Genomic DNA, 17,318 nt, shown 5'->3' with positions numbered 1-17,318 from the left:
CTGCTGGGTGACTCCTTAAGATTATAAATTTATAAACTGCTCACCAAGTCCTGGAATGTTTAGGGAACAGGAAAGGAAATAGAGGGACAGCATGAAATAGAAGACATCACACTAGGCAGCAAGCCAAGAAATTCTTTCTTGATTAATTTATCAGACTAAACTTTAGGAAATGAGGGACCACATCTTATTTGCTTTGCTTCTTCTCTAACACCAGGAAAGGTAGCCTGCATACAGTAGGCAGCTGCTTAAGAAATAAGCAGTAACAAATACTTTTTGGCTTAACTTGACTTGCCAATCTGCATTGGTAAATGAAAATTTTCCTCATTGGGAGTTCCCTATAGAAAAAGAAAATTCAAGGTCCAGTTTAAAAGAGTAACAGTAGGGAAAAAGCCCCACATGTACAAAAATATTTATAAACAGCTCTTTTTGTGTGGCCAAGAACTGGAAATCAGGGGAATGACCATCAATTCTGGAGTGGCTGAACAAGTTGTGGTATATGAATGTAATGGAATATTATTGTACTATAAGAGATGACAAACAGAGGACTTCAGAAAATCCTGGGAAGACATATATGAACTGAAACTGAATGAAGTGAGCAGAGCTAGGGGAACATTATGCACAGTAACAACCACAGTATTCAAGGACTGCTTTTGATAGACTTGGTCCTTCACAGCAATGCAAGGACTTAAAACATTTCCAAAGGACTCATGATGCAAAATGCCATCCACACCCAGAGAAAGAACTGCAGAGTAGGAACACAGAAGGAAGCATATTCTTTTCTCTTTTGTTAGGTTTGGTTTTGTTTAGTTTTACTCATGCTTTCTCCCAGTCATTTTAATTCTTCTACACAACATGACTAATGTGAAAATGTGTTTAATAAGAATGTATGTGCAGAGCCCATGTATGTGTAGAGCATTGCTGTCTCAGGGAAGGAGGGGGAGAACATTTAAAATTTATGGAAGTGATTGTTGAAAATTGAAAACAAATAAATAAATAAAATTTGAGGGGAAAAATAAACAAAACATTAACAATAACAAACAACAAGCAACACTTTATAACATTATTGACAAAAGAAGAAGGATTCCATGTGAGGTGGGCATGAATCTTGGTCCTTATCCTCAGGACAATAGCAACTAAAGCTCTAACAGGGATCTTAACATTTTTGGGCGTGTTCCAGACCACTCTGGCCATCTGATGAAGCCTTTGGATCCCTTCTCAAAAGAACATTTTTGACTCTATAAAATAAAATATATAAGATTACAAAAAATTAATTATAGAGAAATGCAGTTATCAAAATAGATATTTCTACAGTTTATAAAATTCCAGTGGAGATCATTTCTCTAAAATGGGAAGCACCTTTCCAGAGTATTTATTGATTTTTTTTTTGCCAAAAATTAGAATTCCCAATTCAATTCAATAGATATTTATTAAATGTCTCTATTATATACAAAATATTTTTTAGGTGTAAAGGAAGGTACAAAGTTTCAGTAAGACATAGTCTCTGCCATTATGAAGTTGAAAATCTAACTGATTTAGCAAGAAAACCATTTTTGACTCACTGTCCAGTATTATATCCTCTATATTTTGCTACCCTTATGTCTTTTCTTATGCTCTAAATATTCCAGGGCTCAGTGAATATGTCTCTGTTCATTCTAATTATACCTTCATGATTTTCTAGACTTTGCTTTCATCTCCCTTCCTAGCCACCATCTTTCTAAGATGAAAAAAACTGGTCTTTTTTCAACAGATTCATTAAATATTCACTTCTCAACACCAAATTCCTTTACTCATTCAGCTTTCCTTATCTGGACATTCCCCAGTCACTTAGAGGAGGGGAAAGCTCAAGTGGAAGGTCTTTCCAGGATAGATAGTGAAAATTCTTCTGGAGAAAGTGAGATGGATGGAGGGATTTTGCCTTTGCAATTCTTACTTGGTCACCATGAATTCAAAGGTACCCCCACTGACTACAGCTGAAGAGATGTGATAGTTTCTTTGTTATTGTGAGCTTTGAGTCAGTAAGTAATTTTGTAATTAACATCTGAGAAATAGTTTAGAAGAACTGACTGAAAACTATTGGCCATAAGAGTATTAAAAAAATAAAATGAAATAAAAAAGCACAATAAAACAAGACAATACATTTCTTCCTAGCTTATTAATAGTTTTTTTTGCTATTTAATATGCCATGACTTGAGTTCTATTAAAGTTAGTCATTCATCCAACATATATTTAATGAATGCCTGAGTCACTTGACTCAGGTCAGTTACTAGTGTGCTCTCTCTCTCTCTTTCTCTCTCTCTCTCTCTCTCTCTCTCTTCCCCCTCCCCTTTGCAGATTAAGTAGTATTTGTTTATTTCAATGTCATATTATATCTCCCCAGTGGAATGTAAGCTCCTTGAGGACAGGAATTGTTTCATAGCATCACAGACTATGTATCTAGAGCCTAAAGGGACCTCATCTAATAAAATTCCCTTATTTTACAGATCAGGGAACTGAGGCTCATGGAAGTTAAAGGACCTCCTAGAGTTACACAGATAGTGTCAAGAGCAGGACTTGAACTCAAGTCTTTCTGACTCCAAGTCCAGAACTCTGTCTGCTACATTTACACTGTCTTTGTATTCCCTTAGACTGGCATAGTTCCTTGGACACAGTAGGAGTTTAATAAATTTTCAACAGGATTGAATAAAGGTGGATAGGATATATACTTGACTGGTAAACAAAAAGAGAAAATTTATTTTTTTTTCTTGATCTCCTTTTGCTATGTGAATGTTTCTGATAAGTATGTGTTTATATGGTTTGTATTCATGGCAATCCTAGATGAGTAAAAGGGGTATGGGAGGAGATGCTCAGAGGACAAATGCTTGTTGACCTAATGAGTCTTCCAGGTGGGAAGGAATAAGCCATGACTTGAGGATTTTAGCTGTTTGATCACTTCTTGGCATTCTGCAGATTGGCTCAGCTAGAATCAAGATTTCCAGAACAATTCACACGTATAACAGTATTCGACATTTTACTTTTGGAAAATAGACTTTGAGAGGTGATAGTTTAAAGAGAGAGTCTAGAACACCCAGTTCATGACTCTGACATTCTGATTTTGAGCGACAGTGTTGCATTATAGAAACAACTCTAGACTTTGGGTCAAAAGACCTGAGTCCTCATCCTACAGCTGACTTCAGGAAAATGTATTGACTCTTCTGGACCCCAGGTTCTATATCAATAAAACTAATGTGGACTAAATTATCCCCGAGATCCATTTCAGAGATGTGTCTCCTTGAGAGTCAGAATTCTTTCATTCTTTGTATTTGTATTTCCAGTATCTAGATAGTGCCTGGAATATGGTAAGTTCTAAATAAATGCTTATGGATTGATTGATTTCTGCTTTAACATTTTATGGAGAAGCTCTTATTTCCACCACCACCACTTCAGCTATATTTGAAAATAGGTCAGATAGTATCGATAGTGTCTGAGAGCTTCTAGTACAGCAGCCAAAGAGGAAAAAAAAACTTCTCTGTTACAGGGTTGTTTTTTTCCCCTTCTTTCCTTTTAGTTTTTTAAGAAGAGCTTTTGTGGGAGCCCTACTTATTTTGCTCATCATGAGAAAAAAAAATTCCTGGAATAACAACTCATAACTTTCAACTCTGACTACACATCTTCATCTCTTCCAACCTAACAAATCACCGCTGAAATGACTGCTTTGGGGTGAAGAGGCAAGAGATCTCCTGCCTCTGGGGAGAATGACTGAGCAGCCATGACCCTGCTCACCTCTTTTCTGAAATTAAAGCTTCCCCTCCACCTTCTTGGGGCAAGGACAGGGTGCTGCTCTGGAGAATGAACATCCTGACCACACCCACATACTGACCCCATGGCTCCCCAAGCTTCAACGGGTGACTTGGAATCAAGCACAAACAGTTTCAGTCATTGCCCAAACTGGAAAGAACATTTTTTCCCCAGACCATTATTAAGAATTTTATATGCACATATATACACGTACAAAGAAAGAGACACATAACCCAAAAGAGGAAAAACTCATCTCTGACTATTTGGTCATAAATTACACGAAGTACATTTCTTTATAAAGTACTACATTTTTCGAGTCCTTTATGAATTCTCTCCATTCACCCCAGGGGGGTTGTAATGTAAACTGACATCTCACTTTCTTCCCAAAAACATTCGCTTGCATTGTGTTTGAGTATATACTGCTTAACCAGGCAAACACATAATACACTTGGAAATGGGGCTATTAACTCCTGTCTAAGTGAGACTTCGATCATGTAATCATGTCTGAGAGGCAAAGAGGTCCCACATAATCCTTAGAAACACTAGTAAGTAAACATGGGGGAAAGAAATAAGACAGCAGAGGAAGGGCGTTACATAAACAGCTTAAATGCATAATTACTAGCGCTCAGAAAAATTGGAAGCCAGACGATGTCAGTGCCCAAAAAGAAGGGGAGCAAGGATTTTAGAGCAAGTCAACCTTAATTACTTTTGATTTTATATTTTCGATACTTTTAAAAAATTAAACAAAATGGAAACGAGAATCATGGCACTCTCCCTGTCTTGGTTTCTTTCCCTCTCACTTGTTTCCCAGCGTGGAAATTCTTCTCAAGATAAGTTTATATTTTCTAATGTGGGGAATCAGTTGAGCAGCTTAAAGACCAACCTTCAGTCCCTCTCAATTTTCCTTGCCAATTAACAAAGCCAGCCACGTGTCCTCGGGCTCTCGGGCTTTTAAATGCCCCAAATTTACCTTGCAGAAGATCAGAAACCAGAACTCATAAAATTGAACTCAGCTGCAGAGTGGATCTTGGTCTTTCCAGTGCTACTAAAACAATCTGCAAATTATTTAAATTAAGCCAACCCAGCCCTCGACATCTGCACGCAAAATGCTTAAATTCCGAGTGTAACTTTACTGGCATAAGAAAATAATAAGGGGAGTTCAATTTGTGTCAGCATAGCTCAGGAAAATAAGATATCATGTCTTGCTGTCTGCTTGATGTCAACTTCTCAGATGCGAGCCTTAATGCCTCATCTTAGACTGTCCTTACTGCAGCCTGCCAAACAGAGAAGTTCAGCCAAAGTTCATGAAGCTACTACCAAATAGAATCTCCCCCCTCTTTTTTCAATCATTAGAAACCTTCTGCTTTATATTGGGCACACGTGATTGTGTCTACCCTTAAAACATATATAACTCTATTAGCTTCTTCTCTGCTTTGGGTGTACTATAAATTCCTTTCTCGGATGACTTTGTTTTATTGCTTATGGTTATCTGGCTTTTTAACTTTCGCTAAACAAAGATAATATCTCAAGTGATCGACTAGAACACCCGGATAAAGTTCGGTAAATATTCCAGTCCAGTGAGAGATAACTCCTTTATGTAGTAGCAAGTAGCAGTAGTGGTGGTGGTGGTGGTGGTGGTAGTAGTAGTAGTAGCAGTAGTAGTAGTAGTAGCAGTAGTAGTAGTAGTAGCAGTAGTAGCAGTAGTAGCAGTAGTAGTAGTAGTAGTAGTAGTAGTAGTAGTAGTAGTAGTAGTAGTAGTAGTAGTAGTAGTAATGGACCAAACACTAATCAATCAAAATAGGAATTCTAAGTTCTCACGGTCTCACTCATTCCCACCCAAAGGTGATAGCCAAATAAGTGAGTTTTTCCCACCAATGAACAACCAGGGTATTCTGAGAGTCTAGTCTTTGGAGAAATGCCCAATTTCAGCCTCACTCTAACATCCCCATCGGATGTGATATGGAGACTACCACTGGACAATTACACAGGCCATTTTTCTCATTTTAGTTGTTTAGTCTCAATTTACTTCAAATGACTATAGTACTCATTCCTTCTAGTGAAATGGTGCACCCACTCTTTTAATCATGCAAAAGAAACATTTTAAGGCCCCTGAATGATATATCAATTTAGGGTCCTGGGATCCCTGAAGAGATAGAATTTCACGCATCAGCAGAAATACAGGTTTAGTGGGTGTGTGGAGACAAAAATAAGAAAGCACAGCCTTTGATCTACAGCACGTTGTATCAGAATACTTTTCCTAGAGTGTCATAAGTCACATTCAATCTTTGTTTGGTATTTAGCATTTTCCTTCCAGAGATCCCCAAGTTCTCTTCAAAAGTCAATGCTCCACCTTCCAGAGTAGCCTTGTGGAACCTTTACATGATGAAACTAAGAGACTATGAAATCTATGTTGGAGATTTTGGGTCACCACATTTCAGCTAGACCACTGACCTCATAAGCAAAATGTGTCAGGAAAAAATATTGTTGGAATTTTTTTCACATAATAAACAATGTAAAAATGATTGGGAAATTAATAATGCCAATAATTTAATATAGAGCTTGAAGGTTTTGTGAAATAATTTACATGGGCTATTTCATTTGTTTCTCCCAACAACCTCATGAAGTGCTGTTATCCCCATTTTACAGATAAAGAACCTGAGACTGAGAGGTGAAATAACTGGCCCAGGAAAACAAAGCTAGTAAGCATTTGAAGCAAGATTTGAACTCAGGTCTTCCTGACTTCTGAAATCAGAGCTCTATCTGTTGCACCACCTAATTGCCTATAGGAAATTTGCATCTAATTATAGATTTGTTAAAAGTGTATTCTACATTTAATGTTGCTTCACAGGACTTCTAAGAATACAAAGAATAGTAAGTCTTCAGAAACAGGAAGGTTTAGGAAGGAAGGAAGGGAGGGAGGGAGACACAGAAGAGAAGGATGGACATAAGCATTTATTAGCACCTACTGTGAGGAAGGTGCTGTGCTACGTGCTTTACAAACATCTCATTCCAAACTCCCAATAACTCTGGGAGGTAGGTACTACTATGACCACCATTTTATAATTGAGGAAACTGTGGCAGAGAAGAAATTAAGTGTTTTGGCCAGGGTCACATGGCTAAGAAGTGTCCAAGGCTGGATTTAAACTCACTTGTCATGGACTCCAGGCCCATCATTCTATCCATTCTACAACCTTGCCTACCTCCCTATCTGTTGGGCTCAGGAGGCAGAAAACCTGAATCTGAGTCTCAGCTTGCCAATATACTAATTGTATGGGGTCTGGGCAAGTTGTTTTTGAGTTGACTTTTTGAGTCTCAGTTTTCTTGCCTTCAAAAAATGGGGAAGAGAATACCGGTGCTGCCAACCTTACAGGGTTTCTTTGAGGGTCAAAGACAAAGAATGCAAAGTTTTGTATAATCACCAGTCAATCGATCAAAAGCATTTATTAAGGGCCTCCTCTCTGCCAGGCACTAAGAATATACATAAAAAGAAGACATGATCTCTACTCACAAATAGTTTATATTCTAAAGTACCATGCAGATTTTACTTATTATTATTATTAAATGAAAATACAGAAGTAAAAATAATAGTTGATTTTCAAATAAAAAAATCATCTAAAGGTTGGCCACATTGTGCCCACACAGGTCATTTTTTCATCTTCAATATCATAACATCTTTCAAATTAAGCATTGTGCTTTAAAGGAACTAGGTCACTGATTCTTAACTTAATCTGGTATCAATTATAGTTCTCGATCTGGAATATTCAATGTCTGTGCAGATGAAATGCTTTAATACCTTAGGTAGTAGCTAGTTGCTGGATTCAGCCTGAAAAACATGGTTGGAAAAGTTTAAAATATTTTTGCTAGATTCAAAGACGATGAAGATTAAAAATTCCCAAATGTGTATTCTGGAATGCCTCCAAAAACATTCCATCTTTATTCATTATTGGATATTGTCTTGATTAAAATTCCTGTTGGTTTGTTCTATGGTTAAGTAGTAATCTTGTATCTTAGCTCTTGGAATGCATTGGTATCATGTGACACTCGAATGAAGCCCAAATGAATATAGAGAGATCTCTTTCACAAGTCAGCAAGGAGAAGGACTCACAATGTTCGGATTTCAGCAGAGCTGTTTGGGAAAAGTTGATCTGTTCAACACATTCTTTCCAAATGGCGAGGCAGAAAGAACACTGTGCAAAAGAGGGGAGCGGGGGGAACCAGCTCTTCAGGTGGCTTTGTGTACAGTCTTCATATTCAGAAAAAAAAAATGAGAATTTCCTAGAGCCACATTACATTCCAGGTACTGGAGAAATTAAGAAGGTGTGTATTCTCTCTACTACACTTCTCCTCCAACACCCCCCCCCCACACCCCATACACATACACATAGATTTTTTTTCTCTCCCTTTCTCACCATTTGGTGCCCTGCAATCTGAATTTCACACAGTAACACGCAAAATATGCACACAGACAATTCGAAGCAGATGATTTGGTTACCATCTTCTGAGTCATCATTTTGCTGCTCAGGGTCCCAGGAGATGCCTTTCGGGGTAAGCGGAGGATTTGGTTAGAAGCCACTTAGAATTGTAATCAATATGGGAGCAAAAGGGGCATTTCAGCCCTCTTGAAGCTTTTGGGGGACAGCCTTTCTGCCTGCGGCCTTAGTGGGAGTGAGGACCACTTACACCACCCTGGCTGTCTTGTCTCCAAGGAATGCAGAGACCCGCTCCAGTTCAAAGGCCTAATGTTTTTGGGATCCAGGGTCTATGTGTCTTTGGCAAATATAGCTAACCTTTTGTTTGTTTGTTTTAATAGCCACTTGAAAATAACCCGGGAGAGCAGCCCCTGAAGTAGCTGAGACTCAAAAAAGCAGGCCTGCTTGTTTAAAAGTAACATAATCCCTCCCCCCCTTTCAGCTGTCCTGAGTCCACATTCTGGAAACACATTTCCCAGTCTGTGAAAAGGTCAGGGGAGCACTTCAGAGCCTTGTGAGAAGTATAGGAGAATCCTCACTCCCCAGAGGGGTTGACAGCACTGAGTCACTTCCCAAATGCCCCATGGGAGACTGAAAAGATTGGCTAGGGATATGAATTCTGCCAAGTGTGGGACTGCTTAAATGGAAACTTACTGATATTAGACTAGACTGTCTGGGAAGGAGTTTTGAGTTATTCTGTCCCTGAGAATTTAACCATGGGACTTGGTATCAGGGAATGCTTGGGTTCAAGCTCCAGCTTTGATGCATAATAGAAGTGGAGGTCTTTGGGCAAAATAATTTCCTCATCTATACATTGAGAATAATACTAATGAGGGCTCGCTAGATAGCTCAATGAATAGAGTGCTGACCTTGGAGTCAGAAAGATCTGAGTCCAAATCTGGTCTCAGACACTTAGCTGTGTGACCCTGGGCAAGTCACTTAACCTCTGTTTGCTTTAATCCACTCAAGAAGGAAATGGCAAACCACTCAAGTCTCTGTGCCATGAAAAACCCCATACAGGGTCACAAAGAGTCAGATCTGACTGAACCACAACAAGATAGATAACCAGAAATATGGGTCATAGAGATGGGCTATAAGGTCATAAGTGGGATTTGAAGTTAAAACCAGGGTCACAACATAGACCAAAGGGCTAGCAAGAGGTAACTAGGTGGTGCAGTGAAGGGAATGCTGGACTTGGAGTTTAGAAAGGCCTGAGTTCAAAACCTGCCTCAGATACTTACTGCTTATGTGATTCTGAACAAGTTAACCTAGCTCTCAGCCTCAGCTTCCACCTCTGTAAAATGTGACGGCCTTTAAGGTTCCTTTCCAGTTCTACATCTGTACTCTCGTAGTCTACTTAGGGTATGGTTGGAGAAAAGATTTGAATACCTTAAAGTACTGTACAAATATTACTCATTGCTATTGTAGAGTTTCATTGAGCTTTCTCCACAAAGAAGATGGGGTGGGGAGGGGGAAATCATAAGACCCCAAGGCCATTAGGCAGAGTTTTTAGATGCTCATACATTTGTCTTCTCCCTCCATCCCTCAGCTAGCTATACACAACAAAGAAGGGTCAAGGGGGTTAGAAGTCTCCACAATTCAGAAGATAATGGAAGGTAGGATCAGCCTACCTAGAGTCCCTAGAACCGGTGCTTTTTTGTGTGTCGTGGACACTTCTGGCAGTCTGATGATGCCTATGATCCCCTCTGAAGAATGTTTTTAAATGGAAAATAAAATATGTAGAATTATAAAAGAAACCAAATATTCAATATAGTTAATATTGAAATTAGTTTCACAGATTCCAGGTTGAAAACCTCTCTTCTAGACCCAGGTATCAAGCATAAATACTCAAACATACCTACAGTGGAACATTTTTTGTTATCTTTTGTTTTTATATCACTTCCATTTATGAATATCTCCCTCATTCACTCAGATAACCATCCCTTATAGCAAAGAAGAGAGGGAGCCAGTTAGCCAGAGACATACACAGAGAGAAAATGAGATGGAAAGAAAGAGTGGATAAAAAGAGAAGAGAAAGAAGGAAGAGAAAGGGAGGGAGGAAAAAAAGAAATAAAAGAGAGGCAAGAAAAAAAGAGAGAAGGGGAGGAAGAAGGAATAAGGAAAAATGAGGGAGAAGACAGCAAAAGTGAATGGAGAAAGTGAGGGAAGATGAGAGAGAGAGAGGGAGAATAGAACAAACCAGAGAGAGACACAGAGAGAGAGAGAGATCACAAAGGTAACCATCATATCAATGGAGTCTGACAGGCCCTCACTTCTGTGAAGGGAGGAAGGTATATTTCCTTATTTCTTCTTTGTAGTCCAACTTGGTTCTTACCATTGCACATCCAGTAGAATGTGAGTGGAACAAACAGAGTATCCTTTGTCAAGTCTGATACCTTGCTACCAACCTCCTAAAAACATCCCTGGGTCTCACCTCTTGCTAGATCCCTGAATTTTGTTGTGATCCTGGTTTTGGTTTCAGGTCCTACTTACCACCTCTGGCCTTTCTTCATGACTTGTTTTTCTAGACCGACTTGACTCAGGCCAATTCTTTGACAGTTTACGTCTAATGTTGGAACAAAGTGAGATCATTCAACAGTTAACAAAGTAAGATATACATAGCCACAACAGGGTGAGGATCTTGAACAAGGATATGGATGAGGAATACCTCAATATGAAGTTCTCCTACTACTGAGTTGCCTATAGTCGTCCCCTAAACAAGCATCTGTTTTGTGCCCGTGACCAGAAAGTAAACCTTTAGTCCCCTGAAACAATTAAGTCTCAAAGTTGGTTTCAGTATCTTTTAATAAAAAAAGAAAAACCTAGCTTAATTTACATCAAGAAGGAAGTTATGCTATTGCTTCCACCTACCTATATTTCTTGTTTCTTATTCTGTGATTCCTAAGATACTGTTGCCCCTAACATGCTCATGGACTTCCTGAAAGTCCAGATCCCATCCTCCACGCTTTCATTTTGAGCAGTGCAGAGTGAATCATACAGAATGAGCTGACAGGGTTGGATTGTGATGGGCATTAAAGATCTCATTATATTTTTTGTCTTTCACTCCAACCTACTTCTCTTCCAAACTGGTTTGTGCACATCTATGGACATCATACCTCCCAAGCTCCCTCCTTCCCCTGATGTCCCATTCATCCTTCAACGCCCAGGCCAAGTCTAATGCCAAATCCAATGCTTTAACCCATAGGCCACCTAGCTGCTGCTGCTTCTCGAGCTGAAAGAGATTCAGAAGAGCAGAATTCTACTCTTAAGTAGCATGCAATTTTCATCTATGTGCAATGCTTTCCACAGAGTAGACATTTAATATATATTTGTTGGACTGTTTATAAATGAAAAAAAAACCAAACTAAGTCTTGGAGAGGTGAAGCAGTTGATAACAAAGTCAAGAATAGAGCCCAGGCCATTGATTGGTTGGGTGCTCTTTGAATTCTGCCATCCTATTTCCTCCTTATCTTGTCTCAGGGCTGTGTACACAGTCACTGCTCAGTAAATATTTTTTTACAATGGAAATGATCTAAAGAGTATTGATTACAAGCCTTATGGAGACAGATTTCATCTTTTTTTCCTGTTCCCAATATGGCACTCAGTTCCCCCAGTTCATGGGGTTGAGTGATTGAGTGACAAGTCTATCTTTGATGCCTCTCAGAAGTCTAGAGACCACAGGACCATTGATTTAGAATTGGAAGTGCCCTTTGTTCATCCAGTCCAGGTATTTTTAATCATCTTTGTGTCAAGGACTCATTTGGCAACTTAGTTAAGCCTATGACAACTTTCTCAAAAGAGTGTCATGGACTTATTTGGCAGTTTAGTGAAGCCTAGGTCTCAAAATAATATCTTTAGATGCATAGAATCAAATACATAGGCTTATTTAAAAAATTATATTGAAATATTTATTAAAATGTGAAGGGGGAAAAAAACCAAAGTTATAGAACTCAGGCAAAAATCCCTAATTCTAGTCCTGGCCTCAAGGCATTTACATTGTCCTTGGGGCAGGGGAGAGGGACAATATTACTTTACAGATAAGTAAACACAAAATAATTTGATGGGGAGCAAAGGGTTAATGAATACAATTAACTCCAGAATTGAAGGAATTAGCTACTGGGTGATAGGAAAGGTAATAGAGCACTAACTGTAGACATCTGAAAATGCCTTGTGTAGAAGGCTGAACTTAAGCTAAGCTTTGAATGGATCTATGGATTCTAAGAGGCAGAGTTAAGAGAGCCTGTTCAAAAGCAGAGGTGGAAAATAGAACATCTTGTAAAGGGAGCAGCAAATAAGTCAATTTCATCAAATGTAGAGTGTTTAAGAGAAAGAAATATGAAATCAGTCTGAAGACATAGGAGATTTCCAGTAAAGTCATATATTGAAGCTTCTCATGAAACAGAGGTAGCTTTGAATGAATTCAATGAAGGTTATGCCAGGAAAGCATAATCTCCAAGTTGGAAAGTTTCCAAGGTTGGACCCAGCAACAGACTGTTCGTTGTCCAAGAACAAGCCTAGCTAAGTTGTGACAGGCTGTCACCAGAAGGTTGACCAGCAGGTGACAAATATTTTGGGCCACAGAAAATCATGAAGACTGCCGACTAAGGTATGGAGGGATTATGTTCTAATTCACTGAGTGCAACAGCTCCAGGATTGAGGGAGCCATCGATTAGTGGTTCAATAAAATTTTCACCTCTAGATTCAGGTCATATGTTGATTAAAAAACACCAGGACTGTTTCAGTCTCTGCAAGTTGCTCCAAGGTATTTTATGGTTCTTTGGTAACCTCAATAATACTTTCCATTTGTACATTACAACTTACAAAGTTCTTTCATACCTTTATCCCATGTGATTCTCATAGAATTCCTGTGAGCTAGGAAAGGGTCATTACCACAGAAGGGTAAAAGTGAGGTCTCCTCCAGTAAATTGACTCCCTTACTTTCTCTAGTTAGAAACTAGGACCTGGGTGTCCTGATCCCAGTCCAGCGTTCTTGACACTCTACTGTCCTGCCTTGCAGCTAGATGCCTTCTGCCAGAATCTGGTGGCTAAGGGTTAATGACTAGCACAGCAGACAGAAATGCCAAGGCTGAGTCAGAAAGAGTGACTGGTCAGTCGGGAGAGTGGCCAAGAAGAGAAAAAGTGCCAAGAACAAGCTGGGCTCTAAATCAGGAGAAACAACTCCTATTTGAGAGCTTAGGCTGGTCAAGGATGGCATATAACTTGTGGCCCAGCCCAGATTTCTTTTGAACAGCCGGTGTGTCTGTATCAACCATGCCCCCTCTTGTTTCTTAAAGGGATCGGCTTGTCAGATGACAGAATCTTGACAAGTTGCCTTGCTGGCTGGACTTAAATTTTCATGTTGGTTTCCAACACATTGAAGGGAGGAACTACTTAATTCAGCATTGTCTGCTCCACAGTCCCAGCTTAGTATCTGGGACTTAGATTCAACTTAATTCAATTTAGCTTAAAAGGCTTTTATCAACTCCTCACTCTCTTTTATCCTAATAAATTGGCAAATTCTGCTGTAAATAATATAATAGCTAACATTTATATAGCACTTACTATGTGCCTAAGCACTTGACAATCATTATCTCATTTGATCCTCACAACAACTCTGGGAGGCAGATGCTGTTACTATCCACATTTTACAGATGGGGAAACTGAGGCAAACAGAAGTTAAGTGAGTGCCCACGGTCATGCAGCTAGTAAGTGTCTGAGATCAGATTTGAACTTGATTTATCCTGACCCCTGTCCTAGTACTCTGTCTACTGCGCCACCTTAGTGGAACTTGCTTAGAGCCTTGAAGGCAGTTTGTAACTTTAAGACGTAGGGGTGAAGACAGAGAATATCCCAGGCATGGGGATAGCCTGTGGAAAGGCATGGGGTGGGGGGACAGAAGTAATGCCTTGTGTGGAGAGCAAGTAGACCATGTTGGCTGAAATGCAGAGTGTGTAAGGGGGAGTAAGGAGCATGAAATCAGTCTGGAAGGGTGGCTTGAGTCTAGGATTTTAAATGCTAAACAAAGAGGTATGTTAAATACTTAGAGACAATAGGGAGCCACTGAAAGTTTTTGAATGAGAGAGTGACATGAACTGTCCTTATTTTAACAATGTCAAAGCAGCAAATAGGTGCTCACTAAATATTGGTTAAATTAATGAATTTTCCTCCTTGGACTTTCAAGTATCACTTTTCTTAGCCTTTCACACATTTTTTTTTACATGGGTTTTTTTTATTGGGTATTATAGAATTTGTGTATAAATTATATATTCTGAATAGACTGTAGATCTCTGGAGGTAAGAACCTGTCTTCTTGGCTTTGTCTCTCATCCATGTATAGCACAGAGAATTGTACAAAGAAGGTTTTTAATAAATATTTGTGGATTTGAATTTGCTGAATTGAATTTGTGTTATTCATGGAAAGCAGAAATGATGGATATGATTACCAATTATGGGTGAACAAAGAATCATTTCTGTCTTTGGAACACAGTGAGCAATCACAGGAAACCAATACCAGGCCATATAGACCACTTGGAATTTGAAAGAGTCCTTTTACAAAGTGTACAACAAATAGTTGACCAGCCTTTGCTTGAAGAAATGAGGAGGAAAAAATAAACAAATGAATGGATGGATGGATGGAGAGAGAGAGAGAGACAGACAGACAGAGAGAGACAGAGAGAGAAGAATGAGAAAGAAGCCCCCTATCTCCTCAGCAATTCATTCAACTTTTGGAGAGCTATAGTTCTAAGGACACTTCTCCTTACATTACACTTACATTTGCATTTGCATTTCTACCCCATTGTCCTTTGTTGGAGCTGAGTCAAACATGTCTATGTGTTCTTCCACCTGATATCCCTTTAACTACCTGATAGCTGACACATTCCCCCTCTTCTCCAGACTAGACAACTCTAGTTTTGTTTTTGTTTTTTCAATAAGTTCTCTTTTGGCAGGATCTTAAGACTCTCCACCCATGCTGGTTACCTTCCTCTGAACACTCTCCACCTTCTCAATGCCTTTTTTAAAATATGGCACCCTGAACTAAATACAATGTAACCACCTCCATCCTTCTGAATATTATGTCTGCCTTGATGCAGATATACATCGTATTACAATTACACATTACAATTGTAATACAATACGATTGTATTAGCATTCTGGACTATGAAATCACACAGTTGGAGTACATTACAGTACATACCTCTGTCCAGTCACTGTGCAACTCAGTCCAATTATTTAGCAATTACCTGAATGTCAAGGGAAGATGCCTTTAATTCATATGAATAGTCTACTTACGAAAGGCAAAGAGGCAGAGGGCATATAGACTCGGAGCCAGGATGACCTGGGGCCAAGTTCCACTTCTGGCTATGACCAAGGGAGAGTAACTTAAACTTTCAATGTCCCAGGTAACTCTTCGAGACTATACATTACACAAAGGGTGTGTCCATAAGGGGAAGAATTCCTTAGATTAATAAAATTACTGGTCAAGATCCTAGTAAAAAATAAAGACTATTTAGAAATAATTGAGAGCTGATGAGTTGGAATGCACATGGAATTGCCACACCAGGATATAGTCATCTCTGCAGTTATAGTAGAGAACATTGAACTTGTCAGAAGACCTGGCTTCCAGTCTCAGCTTTGCCTCTCATTTTCCACATTTCTCAGATAAGATGATCTCCCAAGTTCCTTATCTCTTTCACAGGCTGAATAAGTCTGATTTCCTATTGGAAGTTCAAATTCTCTCTCTTTGGCTGTTTCTTTCTGAATATCTTTTGGCAAATAAGATAAAGTTCCTTTATGAAATGTGGAATCCAAAGCTAAGCTCAAGCTTTGTAAATGATTCATCTGGAAATGCAGACATCTATTTTGTATATGGAGCTGGAGATAGAAGAAGCAATGCCCTAGAGGTCTTCTGATTTCCTTTTTTAACTGTAATATTTACCTGGAAAAGAAATCGGGACAATCTGACCCTTCTCACCAGAGGGACTTGAGGAAAGAACAGGACTAGTCTGCAGGGGAGAAGGGGGAGGGACAGCAACTGTGAATTTTTTGAGATTTTTCTTGCCAAATAAGGCATCTCCTTTCCAATTAGCTGCTTCCCTGAGACACCGTCCAAGAGCAACGCTTGGCCTCTCTGCTCATAGGATAATGAGATCATAGCCAAAATGTGGCAACTTTATGTTAACATTGTTAACCTCTGTTTCCCCAATTTCCTCAACAAGAAAATGGGGAGTAATAGAACCTAACTTCACAAAATTATTGTAGAATCAAATGAGATAATATTTGTAAAACACTCAGCACAGTGCCAAACGCATAGTAAATATGTAGTAAATGCTTATTTCCTTCCTTCCTTTTTTGAGGCAGCTAGGTTAGTATATTGGATTATAGTGCTGGACTTGGAGTCAGAAAGACCTGAGTTTAAATTCAGATTCAGACACTATTAGCTGTATCATCCTGGACAAGTCATTTAACCTCTACCTCAGCTTCCTCAACTGTGAAATAAAGATAATAACAGCACCTACCTCCTAAGGTTTTTTTGAGGATCAAATGAGATAATATTTTTAAAGCACTTAGCACAGTGCCTGGCACATAGTAGGTATTATATAAATGCTTTTTCCCTTCCCTTCTTCCCCACACCCTCCAACCTCCTCAGTAAGGTACTAAAGACCAGAGACTTAGTAGCCTTCCTAGCAAAATTTCTCACAGACAATAAGCAGCAGCGCTCCAAAATTGGAACCCAGGACTTCTGACTCTAAATCTGGTGTTCTTTCCACTCTACCCTATTTCTTCCTGATGCCTACCATTTCTGTTAGCCAGCGCTGTCAGGCTGCTTCCAGCCTCCTTCCTGGGTCTGGGTAGTTGCTCAAGTTCTAAACTGTCTTCTCTCTTCCATCCCTTTCCTCTCATCATCACATTCCATCATGTCTGTTAGAAACTTATCCTTTTCTGTCCTGTTCCTTCAGGAGCTTTTCTCTTTCCTAGGTGAAAAACATATAAAAATGTTGTTGTTCTTCATTTTTGAGGAGGAACAGTGGCATCATGCAGTGATGTCTTGATTCACATGGGAGCTGGATTTAAGTGA

The 17,318-nt window shown here is 39.2% G+C and overlaps 1 long non-coding RNA gene across 1 annotated transcript; it reads right to left on the bottom strand.

Annotated features, from left to right (window-relative positions):
• Positions 1-1,031: 1,031 nt before the first annotated feature.
• Positions 1,032-17,121, bottom strand: LOC140509215 (uncharacterized). Its single transcript, XR_011968594.1, has 3 exons — positions 17,038-17,121; positions 10,737-10,809; positions 1,032-1,235 (listed from the first exon to the last, which is right to left on the bottom strand). It is a non-coding gene; the product is annotated as an uncharacterized lncRNA (long non-coding RNA).
• Between the last annotated feature and the right edge of the window lie 197 nt (positions 17,122-17,318).

The sequence above is a fragment of the Notamacropus eugenii genome, chromosome 5 (assembly GCF_028372415.1).
Source record: "Notamacropus eugenii isolate mMacEug1 chromosome 5, mMacEug1.pri_v2, whole genome shotgun sequence".
NCBI lineage: Eukaryota > Metazoa > Chordata > Mammalia > Diprotodontia > Macropodidae > Notamacropus > Notamacropus eugenii.
This window is presented reverse-complemented; position numbering and strand designations above follow the sequence as displayed.